The sequence below is a fragment of the Myotis brandtii genome, unplaced genomic scaffold, assembly GCF_000412655.1.
Source record: "Myotis brandtii unplaced genomic scaffold, ASM41265v1 scaffold46, whole genome shotgun sequence".
NCBI classification, from domain to species: domain Eukaryota; kingdom Metazoa; phylum Chordata; class Mammalia; order Chiroptera; family Vespertilionidae; genus Myotis; species Myotis brandtii.
In genome coordinates, this window is record NW_005367587.1 from 324727 (window position 1) to 337589 (window position 12863).

At 40.3% G+C, this 12863-nt stretch overlaps 1 protein-coding gene across 13 annotated transcripts in view; it reads right to left on the bottom strand.

The window, feature by feature from the left end:
* The window catches only part of ZBTB20 (zinc finger and BTB domain containing 20), an 853596-nt gene that overhangs the window by 198782 nt on the left and 641951 nt on the right, over window positions 1-12863 (bottom strand). For 12 of the 13 annotated variants that reach the window (XM_014546952.1, XM_014546953.1, XM_014546954.1 and 9 more), the window contains one exon: window positions 8927-8966. The exons of the other annotated variant lie outside the window; for it this stretch is intronic. The gene's annotated coding sequence lies outside the window, so the exon portion shown is untranslated. The remainder of the gene's footprint in view (window positions 1-8926; window positions 8967-12863) is intronic. 13 annotated transcript variants of the gene reach the window in all.

Consider the following 12863-nt stretch of genomic DNA (forward strand, 5'->3'; position numbering starts at 1 on the left):
GCCATTGCTAATTCTTCACCTCTCACTTTTTCTTCATTCCATTGCAAACAAGCGACTGCTTCAATCACTTTCAACAAAAAAGCTTTTGCTAAGGTCAACAACAACTTCCAAATTAATATATCAAAAGTATATTTTTCAGTCTGTAACTTACTTGACCTCTCAGTAGCACTTGCCACTACTTCCCACTCTCTTTAAAACACTCTCTTCTCTTGGGTTCTGGGCCACTATTTTCTGATTTGCCACTACCTCTTTAGCTCTTCCTTCTGAGGGCATTTCACAACCTCGTTTTTCTCTACCAGCTGGGGAAATATTAAGAGTTTTTTAAGCCTCAGTTTGGGCCTTCTTCTCAATTTAACCCTGTCCCTAGGAAATATCATCCATGCCAACAGCTTCATTTGCCTTTACTGTACTTCTGAGTTCCAGTTGTATGCATCCAAATGCCTATTCAATATGCTTTCTTATTTCAAAAGTATTGCACACTGGGTACCCTAAAAACAGATCTTATAATCTTCCCTTCACCTCAATCCTCCATATAGTTTTAAAGGCATGAAGCCAGTAGTCAGAGTGGCCACTTATTTCTCCTTCATAAGAAAATCCTGTATATTTTACTTCTGACCTGTCAGTTCCATTTATTTACCTCCATTCCCACTGTGACTACCCTAATCCTTCTTTTGTCTAGTCTACTACCATAGCCTTTTTACTTTTACTCCTTCCAAACCATTCACCACAAGAAAGGTAGCTTGATATTTTTAAAAATTCTACTTCCATGATTATTGAAGTTTAAAGAGATAATACATTTGGAAGAGATAATACAGAGACCTGGCATACTCTTTACCCAGTTTTGCCCAGTAGTAATAATCTTATGTAACTATAGTACGATATTGCATCCAGGAAATTATCAGTGGTACAATCCATTCACTTTATTCAGATTTTACCAGTTTTATATGCACTCACTTGTGTATATGTGTATGTGTGTAAATATCCTTCCATCATAAGGATATTTCTTGCTACCCTTTTATATCCACAGTCAGCTCCATCTTTCCCCCACAGCCTAACCTCTATCAACCACTAATTTGTCCTCCATCTACATAATTTTGTCATTTCAAGAATGCTTTATGAATGGAATAATAAAGTATATAATCTTGAGATTGGCTTTTGTTACTCAGCATAATATCTTTGTGGTTAATCCACGTTGTTGTATGTATCAAGAGTTCATTACTTTTTAGTGCTGAGAAGTATTCCACAGTATGGTTGTACCAGTTTATTGAGCTATTCACTTATAGAGGGTAATTTGGGTTGCTTTCAGTTTGGGACCATTACAAATAAAGCTGCTATGAATACTGGTGTGTAGGTTTTTGTGTGTATATTTCCATTTCTCTGAGATAAATATCCAAGAGTAGCCTATCGTTTTAGAATACAAAATTGATTGTACCACAGTCTGTCTTAAGTTTGCTTTCCCACCCCATTGAGGAAAGTCCCTAACACAGCCTACAAAGATCTCATTATCAGGCCCCAAGTATCTCTTCAACCTCAACCTGGGCTGCTCTTTATCTCATTCTCTCTATCTAGCTATGTTCAGGGGCTTCACCCACTCTGTTCCTTGTGCCTGGAAACCTCTTCCATCACATAATCTCATCTCTTGTTTTTCGTCTTCCAATGTTAGCTCAAATGTCACCTCCCCAGAGAAGCTTCTCCTGAACGTCCAGATTCACTTTGATTCCCCTCTTACACTTTTATTTCACAGCAGTAAGCAACATGTCTAATGCTAAGCTCTTCTGTGTGAACATCTGATTAATATCTGTCTCCCATCCCCCCAGATTATAAACTCTAGAAGGGAAAAAATGATGTTTGCATTGCTCACCATTATATCTTCAGCATTTAGTTAGACACCCATTTTCTGTTTAACAAAACTAGGCCAAGGCTTTTAAGACATATAGTCTTGGATTCAAGTTCTATGTCTATTACTCACGAGGCATTCTTGGAAAATTTACTCAAACATGCAAAATCTCCACTTCATCTTCAAAATTAGGATTATCATAGCATCTAATTAATAAGAGTAATTTTAAAGGTTAAATCAGATAACCATTAACATTATTTTGTCCAGTGCCTAAAGCAAGACAAGCACTCAAAAGATGTTCTCTCTTCTTCTTATCATTAATTTAACAAAAGATGAGAGTTTTTGTATTTTTCTCCCAATGAGGTTTTAGTCCATTATCTTCATTTCATGACTATTCCCTGGGGTTTTGGTCCTGGTAACTTTGAAAAGAAACCCTTAGCTTAAAACTTCGCTAATGCTATGGCTACTGGTTCCAACCACAGGTATATCCCCTTAGACAAATAGAGCCTCATTTGGCCTCTTGGCTCTGGCTCTGAGTTTCATTTCACTCAGCACTTTCTCCTCTTGTTCTCCAGCCTGTGGGACATAGAGTTGGTAGTAATGCCTCTTCCCGACTCCTCATTTCCAGAAGAAGTTTTCTAAACACACCTTGTCTCTTGCCTCAATCCTTATAGTTCCCGATGGAGGAAAATCACCCTGTTGGTGAGACAGCATGTCATCTATGTTTCTGAGTTAGGTGGAACTGATCTATCAAAGTTTATAAACGCAGAAATTTAGCCTCTTTCTCCTTCTTTTCCAACTAAAACTAGTTAAAGTTAGTGACCCGGAAAAGTGTTGCTCTTATACGGATCTAAATTTTCCTTTGGACAGGTTTTTCCAATATTTAGATAGAAGGGAAGGGAGTCAGCAAGTCTGTTTTACTACTCAAATTAAGCTACATTCTTCAACCTGGCCTTTATAAAAACTTTTAGTTCTTCTTTTTTCTTTTAAAATATATTGTTATTGATTTTTAGATAAAGAAAGTTAGAGGGATAGAGAGATAGAAACATCAATCGGCAGCCTCCTGCACGCCACCTACTGGGGATTGATCCCACATACTGGGCATGTGCTCGGGCCAGGAAACGAACCAGCCACCTTTTGGTTCATGGGTCAATCCTCAACCACTGAGCAACACCAGCCAGGCGCCATCAGTTATTTTATCTTATTTTTCAATGGGTTTAGAATTTGAGTGGAGAAGAGCAATACTATTTATTGGATCCCCTCAATAATTCCAACACTTAGGTGTGTACTTTGGCTTGAAATACCTTTCTTTTGCTCTTCATCTTTTTTACATTCTAGCCATTTTCCAAGACCCAGCTCAATCACATTTTACATGAAGCTTTCCAGCCCTCAAGGCTCTTTCATGAATAAATTCTACAGTACTTACTGGACTGTATCATTCCTTTTGGAATTGTCACTTATTGTCTTATACACCTATAGAATACTCAAAGGTATGACTTCTTTTCCTAATTCAATTTTAACTTCCTTAAGAGCAAGCAAGGGCAGTAATCTAGATTCTGTTTTAACCCCCCACTAATGATTCTTTGTATATAGTTAGTACTCAATAATATCTTATGGGATGATTGTGCTTGAGGCTGGCCCACTGACCAGGCTTTGATTTGAAGGCCCATGTTACAACTGACATGACTTAGTGGCTGGATGGTTCTTGAAGGGGTGGTGGCAGTGACAAATAAAGAAAAGCTTAATAGGAGTGTGCCCCTGAGATGTGAATCAATGCAAGTCCGGATACACATATAGATAGTGGAGCTTAATTCTCTCTTATGCTGTGTTTCATCTTAGTAATACACATCCCCGTTTTCCTTTATGAAAAGCATATGGAAGCCATGGTCTTAGGTAGAAAGGCTGAGAGAAATGTAAGCAGAGGCAGGCAATGCTCCTGGCATGGTAAACTGGTCTTCAAAGTGTTTGGATTCTCTGAAATAGCTGACATATTGAAAAAATAGCCCCTACTACTACCACATGAAAAAAAATAAGAAGGAAGGGTCTTGAAAATGGTATCTGAGAATGAAAGACAGTGAATGTTTTAAAGATCACTGCATTTAATTTATTCAACCTAAATGCATGAAAGTACAGGTGGGGACATTATTTATGCAGGTATATGCAAATCACTTTATAAAATAGGCAAAGCCCTTCTGCTTTTTATAAGTTGCCAAGGTGGTTCCTGGTATTTTAAAAGCTATGCACCTTTCATGTAATTTCCTAAGGGTTGGAATCTCTCTGTTGGAATCACAGTCATTGTCAGAGCAAGTTTATTTTTTTTCTCTCCTAAGGGACATTTACAAGGCTTTCATAACCATCACAAAAAGAGTGGTTTCCACAGAGATGTGACTGGAAAAATCCCTTGGAAATTGCTGAGGAGCAAGTCACAATGTTCAAAGCAGAGAACATAGGCTTTGAAAACATGAACCCATCTGACCTCCTGAATTTAGTGCAGCAAATTCCTGAGCTCTGAAACATGGGGCCCGGCTGTGCATGCCATATTGGTGCTATAAGACTGGCAGTAGGTTGGCTGTGGCATGGTCTATTTCAAACTCCTTCACAGTGCCCAGTGTTGCATGTTCCCAGATGACATTTGGTTGGCAGAAGCTGGGCCTCCAAAGCTGGCAGTCTGGAATGCGGCCCACTGTGTTTTGACAAACACATAATTGACCATCTGATCACCAGCCTACATTCTGCACTCAGGTCACTGAAAGGACCTGAGCTTTCTGTGGGTCCCCAGTCCTTGTCTTGCTCATCTTCTCAACCCTTTCTCCAGACAGCATCACAGAGAAGACTTAAACATACCCACATATACACTCCCATTTGCAAAAGAGAACGTGGTACATGAAACAAAAGCTGTTGAAAATTTCCTTTAAACTGTCCTGGCAGCCCAAAGTGAACAAGAGAAAAGCACACTTATGGTGAACTCTAATTCAGAAAGCAGGAATGAATATACTGAATTGTTTCAACACCCGGCTGTGCATAAGTTGGAATTCAGCTCAATGGCTTGAAACTTCTGCTTAAAAAAGACAGCAAAGGGAAAATGATAGAAGATTGGGGCATTGACTGACTTTAGGGGCACATTCTTAAGAAATGGTTTCATTTTCAGATGAAAGATGAGAAAAGCAGGACACTGGGAATGGCTTCTCCATATCTGCCTGCTCCACCCCCAAGTCCACTAGGGGAGAAGGAGTCACACATCCCTGGAGACTAGTAGGCAAGCAGCTCAGAGTGAGGTCAGATTTACACTGAGCTCTCTGGTGAAGCTCCCATGAAGATATACTTTGATCTGAAATTTGGCCCCACACAATACATCATTCTTTCCCTTAGAAGGCAAGGACTTTGCATTGGGCCAAGATATGCTGGCATTATGCAATGCCAATGCCTATATCAACACTACCATATGGGCTCTCCTCTCCACTCCCACCCCCACTGCACAGTTCAGCCCTTAGTCTTCACCTTTGACCTGGTCTCCTTTTTTTTCAGTCAACTACCTCTGCCATTACCAGAGCGCTCTTTTTCATTTTTATTATTTATTTATTTTAGAGAGAGGAAGGGAGAGGGAGAGGGAGAGAGAAAAAGAGAGAGAGAGAAACATCGATCAGTTGCCTCCTATACACTCCCCAACCGGGGATCAAACTTGCAACCTAGGTAAGTGCCCTGACTGGGAACCAAACCCACCACCTTTCTGTGTACACAGCCAATATTCCCACCAACTGAGCCACACCAGTGAGGGCAGAGCATTTTTTTTTTTCTAAAATACAAATCTGGTTACAATTCTTCACAGGCTCCTGAAGCCTTCAACGTCAAGTCTAGACTCCTTCCTGTGCACAGCAGACCAGGCAGGCCTTCTGAGATCTGCCTCCTCCCACTTTCAGATTTGTCTCCAGGCTCCTCTTCCCACCACATGTTCCTCCACACTAACCACTGTCCTCTGCAGCTTGCTGCTGTTCGACGCCTCCTGACTTTGCAAATGCTTTCACTTTTTTCCTAATTATGATCCTCTTCTGCTTTCCCCTCCTCTACATCCACCTAGGAAACTGTAATTCATTCTTCAGACTTTAAGGGCCAGCTTGAGTACCTCTTTACATGTATGTAGGCATTCCTTTCTCATAACCCTCGCTACATCTTGTATATACCTCCATCTCAGCTTCTACCATACGGTATAGCCTTTGTTTACTATTTATCTCCGCTACCATACTCTGAGATTTCTAACAACAGGCAGCACTTTTTATTTATTTTGGAGTTCCAGGTATCAAGCCTAGTGACTAGCTTCCCATAAATGTTTGTTGACTAAAAACTGAATAAAGAGCTGTGCATGATAATTACAAACCAAGCAGTAGTATTAGCTTCTATAGGCATGTTTGGAGCCTCTTAGCAATCTAATGAAGCTAGAAGATCCCAGAAGTAAGGTACTTTCTGAAGGTTATCACAGGGGGATTGTAAGAGGGAGAGGTAGATGGTAGGAGGGAGAATGTCTTGTTAACAGAGAATGTCACTAAAGCAGTGAATTTTCTGCTTCTTCAACACTTAGTATTAATAGGTATTATTCAGAGAATGATCAGGGTATGAACTGCATGGAGGCCTAACGTGTAAGAACCGGTTTCCCAAATAGGGCAGGTCTGTGATACCTGCTTTCAGGCAGCAGGGTAGGTTATCGAGGGCTCTGCCTCATTTCTGCTAAATAATGATGAAATGGAAAACTCTCGGGGGAACATCTGGAACCTATTTATTCTATTGAAATCCGTGTCACATCCAGATTAGGACTTTGGACTAACAGCAGTGCCAAGAAGAGAAGGTCAAGCAGGCAGAACTTAACCCCTGTCTGAAGGAGGCCATTGCAGAGACCCCAGGAGCTGGAAGCACTGGGGAGAGAATGCTCTGATCTATTTCCAGGAACCTTTCCTTTCCCTTTGATGGGCATCTGGGACACCACCTCTGGAGCCATCAGCAGTGTCTGTGGGGCACTTGAGGACAACAGGACTGTCACAGGCCCTGCCACCCTTGAGATAAAGGCAGGCCTCAGGATTTGGAACAATCCCTGCGAGCATGAAGATTGGCCCAGGGGTAAGACCAGGTTAGTGGGTACATGAATGATTTATAAGCCCATTACAGGTCATTCTCCAGCCTCATTTCTAGTTAAAAACTAGGATCTCTCTACAAGCTGCTCAGCTGATGGTTGACATAGCATAGAATCACTTTCACATTTTCCTATGAGCCAGAGACAGCCTTTCAATTACATTTTTTATCTCCAAGGTCTCCCTCTTGATCTCTAATCCGTGACACAGGCCTTCAGTCCCCTGTACTGTTGTGTCTGAGGCTTGCTCTACAGTGCTGACGTCATAATAGCTGAGCCATGCGGGCAGGAGTGCACTGTGCTGACTCATCCCGGTGATGTGAGGATTAATGCCTTGTCTAACACAGAGCTATTATGTGAACTGTTTTTACACAAAGAACTGTAACAAAAATGATTTGCCAGCCAGAGGACTAGAAATAGGCAGTGCGAGGTAGCTGGGGCAGGGATGCAGAGACATAAAGTGGTAACCATCAGCACGTACATTGACACCCTCTGAAGCACTGACAGACCCACTCTGTCAACACCGAGAACAGGAAACAACAAGACTGTCAGGGCAGGGAGGACCCACCCCTGCTGCATAAATGCATTATGCACAGCACCAGTCTTCCGGGAGTTTAATCAATCTCCTTTCTCTGTCAAATAACTGTCAGTTTAGACTTTCGCCTGGGCATCCTTTGGAGGATTCTGCTCCCCTAAATATATTTAACTAGCTTCTAAGAATATTACTGGAAGCCACACACAAGCGAAAGAGCCACGGGAACCCCCCTTCTGTGCAAATGATTATAACACCAGAAATACCTGGGAGTGAGGACTCAGTGAGGTAAGATAGGATGTTGTGAATAAGGAACCAGCTGTGCTCACCGAAGAGTGGGAAACAGCTGGAAGAAATTGCTTATTTAAATAAATAAATGATTACTTATCACAGAAGGTGATGCCACTACTTGTAGCATCTCTTGGGTGGGGTCTCATGCAGTGACTTTAATTATTTAGGTTCATTGCCCCAGAACCTCTTTCAAGCAGCTCAAAGTAAAATGTATCCAAAATCATTCAGTGCAGCCTAGTTTGGGCTTCAAATAATAAATATTACTATGGTAGCATCTGCAATCAAGTTGTTTTTTTCTCTCCAAATGACCTGCATCTTTTCTACAACAGAATGGCACCTTTTATAAACCTCCTGGTGCATGTAATCCGGGATTTCTCTCTCCATTTCTTTTCCTGAACTTTATAATTTCACATATAATTTTACCTAAATGGTTGAAGTCTTGTACTTCTTAGTAAAAGGATATTAGAAATTTGGTCAATAAATGAAAGCTCTGATCTAGAAGCTGAAATTAAAAACAATTGAACCACCTGGCCAGTGTGGCTCGGTGGATTGAGCGCTGTCCCACGTACCAGGAGGTCGCAGGTTCAATTCTCGGTCAGGGCACATGCCTGGGGTTTCAGGCTCGATCCCCAGTGGGGGCTGTGCAGGAGGCAGACAATCAAAGTTTTTCTCTCATCTATGTTTCTATCTCTCTTTCCCTCTCCCTTCCTTTCTCTCTAAAATCAATAGAAAACATATTTAAACAACAACAACAACAACAACTTTGAACCTAGGGGAGGGTGTATAACTGAAGAATACATAATTGGCCATTGACCGACAGTGGAGCAACAGCCTAGTTGTTGCGGGTATCTGGCTGAAGAATGTGAGCTACAGTGTTGAGGAGCAGTGACTTTTGCAAACAGCAGCTGTGACAGAGTAAAGAGCAGTCTTTACAGAAGTCCAGTCGCTGGGGCCACTGGTCTTTTCAGGCCCCTCATGGATGGCAACTGCTACCCCCACAACAGCATCGACTCCAAACACAGAACAATCTAATGCATGCTGAAGAAGCGCCGAAAACCACAACGAAGTCAACTGGATAACATGCTAAGAAAGATCCAAATTTCCCACATCTGACACTGTTTTGAAAAATAAAGAAACCACTTCTACTTACATACAGAGAAGGGGCAGGCTGCAGACTGATGGTCAAGGAACTGAAAATCAAAGAAAAAACAAGGAATTAAAAATTAACCCAATGGTACTATGGGGAGAAGGAAAGCAAATCTAAATACTGTATAGACAGGGATGGTTGCTCCTAAAGGATGAGCTGCAGGAGCCCAAAGAAGGAGATCCAACTTCATAACATTTTCCAAAGGTGTGACCTTCTGTTCTCCGACCAACACAGTACTCCCCACCCCAAGAAGTGCCAATCTCATTCTTCGTGACCTTCATTCTGATCTGAATCATATGAGTATTTTGTAGGGTTGTGCTGTGCACTAGAGTAGCCACTAGCCACATTTATTTATTTAAATAATTAATTACAATTTAATGAAAACGTAAATGTTTAGTTCTTCTATCACACTAGCGACATATTCAGTGCCCAGAAGATTCTCTGGACAAATTCACCACTTCCATGTGTTGTCAACCTCAATTGAGGACCTGGGTTGGTGCTGGCTGAGGACTTGGTACTGCCTCCTGTACGTCTCACCAGCCAAGCAATGTCCCCTCTGAAAAAATTATATTAAGATAATACATCTGTCTCCCAAAACATATCTCTAATGATGACAACTTTAGGTTTGGGGGAGTTGACCTAAACAGTTTCTCATTCCTTATTTCAAATTTAATAATTCCCCTTTTTAATCTTCAACTCACAAGCCAAATAAGCTATAGGGACTGATCTGCTCACCATTGTTTTGATAGCTTCTCTTACAGAAGAATAAGATTGAAGTAACAGAAGATCCATGAGAAATTAATAAACCAAACAAGGATGCTGAGAAAACAAAGTAGGTATCCCCACCTCCATCCCACTCAAATGTATCAAGGACTTAACACTGATTGCATTCTTGTCTCTCTGACACCATGATTTTAACTACTTCACATAAGGCTTCCAGAAATATGCAAAACAAACCATATTAAAAGAGATCAAGAAGGGTCTGATTAGACAACTCAGCATAGAATAAGGCTAAAGCAGAAAAATGGCAATCAAAGAGATTTCACTTCTCAGCACATTTTCTGGACAAATGCCGATTGCAGAAGTTCCTCCAAAGAGAGAGTTTCTTCTTTATTTCCAAGGTGAAACCCTGTCCATGCACATGCAAGTGTAAGGTGATGTTGCGCTCCATGGACAAGAAGGGCTAAGATGAAAATCCAGGCATAACGTATGCGAAGAGAAGTTGGGGTTTACAATACTTTCAAAGTGTTTCACAAAATTGATGAGTCCAATTAAAATTTTAAGCAAGATAATTAGATTATTTATGATTCATTGAAAGTACATACAAACCTGAAATGTATATCATATATGACTGACTAATCTTCAAAGTCTTCAAAACTCTAAGTTTTATTAAATTCTAGTCTCTTCTGCAAGCCAGGATCCTAGACCATTGTAGGGTGCATCTTTTAAAATATTTTCCTTTCCCTCCCTCCCTCCTTCCTTTCTCCTTCTTCTCCCTCCCTCCCTTCCTTCTTTTTCCTCCCTCTCCCCCAATTTTTTTTGAGCTTGCTTTGAAGAGAAAGACAAAAAATATGATTAGTGGTTATCTATGAAATATGCTTGCTTATCGTTTTTCTGTTGCATGTTATAAACTCAATAACTCCAAATAATACAATATGCTATTTTTAAATTGTACTTTGTATTTATGTTCTTATATCTAAGCACATAATAACCCTTTCTAAATTTCAAGGAGCATTTTTTTCATAAAAGTTAATCAATCAAAATTAATTTTTTGATGTGATCAGAAGAGATCAATGTAAATTGTACCCAGATTGACTAATAAATCCAAGGCCTGGAATAAAACAAAACTTTTTCTGGATGTCAAATGACACACAGGCTGTCCATGACAGGAATCCAAGATGGAAAGAAAAATCAGTGTGTTATGTCACAGTCTAAGACAAATTCAAGGAAAGTGAAATAAAAGATTTTATTGGATATAATTGTTGTCTTTATATATTAATGAAAAACAATAATACCTATCCCAATTTTAATATTAAGGCTAAATATTTAATCTCAGAGTTCTTATACAATTCATAAATGTTCATAAACGTCAAAAGGCTCCAACTTCTTGATTGAATTGCAATCTGCTAGGCAATTTTGAGACTATATATTAATCTCTATAGGTTTATTTTTGTTCAGTTCAAATTGTGATTTTATTGATATGCATCCTTTCTGCCTAAGTGATATTCACCTTATATGTCTGCAAGTTGTTTTCATCTGGAATGCAAAGAATTATCTATAATAGTTTTGCATAAGATTAAAAACATTTGCATTGAGCATGCTAGGTTCCAAGTATAAATATCTAGCAAAGAATATGTAACTGCAAAGCCCAGAGGAATGAGGACCTTGAAACATGGTGAAAGAGGCAAGAACAGAGAGGGGGTGACTGTGGAAGTCTAATCTTAGTTTCGTGATTTCCAAGTGGAAATTATTATATACTATCAATCTCCAAGGAACTAAAAGTATTATTAATTGTAACTTAAATATCAGTCAATTCTGATTCCAATTTATGTAATGTTTAGGGTAATAGTGATAAAGATCTCAGTGAGAATCCTTTCCTTAGAAACTCCCCCAAAACACCCAGTTTCAAGGAGCTCCCAGACTCCATGAAAGTCATCCAGGAATTCTAGGTTAGTAACCCTAAAGGGAGGAGGAGAAAAAGCTCTTTCAATTCTACTGCTCATTGTGTCTAGGACAAGCATGTCAAACTCACAGCCTACAACGAATATGTTTGTGGCCCAGCCAATATAACGGTATGTAAGAAAAGTTTCAATAGAAATTTCATAACTTATTTTTTACAATATCCTGTTATACATAACTAGAGGCCCAGTGCACGGAATTCATGCATAGGGGAGGGGGAATCCCTCAGCCCGGCTGGCACCCTCTCCAATCTGGGACCCCTTCAGGGATGTCTGACTGCTGGTTTAGTCAGTCGGACATCCTTCTTGCAATCCGGGACTGCTGGCTCCTAACAGCTCACTTGCTTGCCTGCCTGATTGCCCTAACCACTCTGCCTGCCTGCCTGACCGCCCTAACCCCTCTGCCTGCCTGATCGCCCCTAACCCCTCTGCCTGCCTGCCTGATCTCCCCTAACCCCTCTTCCTACCTGCCTGATCGCCCCTAACCACTCTGCCTGCCAGCATGATCACCCCTAACTGCTCACTTGCCAGCCTGATCACCTCTAACCGCTTCTGCCTCGGCCCCCACCACCATGGCTTTGTCCAGAAGGAGGACCGGACAACCAGAAGATGTTCAGTCTATCCGGTCTAATTAGCAAATTACCTTTTTATTAGTATAGATTATTAATAATGAACTACAAAGTTTGCTGATGACTGATTACTATAATCATGTTGCATTCATTTCCCTTACGCGCCTTACGCGTAGGCGCACCATTACTCTCCACTAATACTAGCAGCGAGTATTTTAGCAGCCGATTGCCATGTCATTAGTCTTGTACTGACTTGTTTGGTGTGCTCAACAGGAAATATTTTGCTTTTGTAGAACAAGAAAAATAGGTTTCTTTGTGTTACGCTTATTAATTTGTGCAGTTATTCAGTGTCTTAGTTAATGTTCAAGAAAAATAATTAATTTTATTAAAATGTTCTATTATTTCATGTTAATGATTACTCATTTATTTCAGCCCTTTGTATTCAGCATGTCTCTATCAAAATAAACCTACATTTCTATGAAAATAGCAGCTTTTTTTTTTTTTTTGCAGCCCACATATACTTAAACCTTGTTTATTTGGCCCGTGTTAGCCTTTGAGTTTGACATGCTTGTTCTAGGAAGTTTTACCAAGTTGCTATATGCTGTAGCCAGGAGTAACCAAATGTATAGAAATTACCTGGGAGAGTGAGTATGACTAGAGAAACACAGATTAAAGGTCTCCCAGACCTTCCTA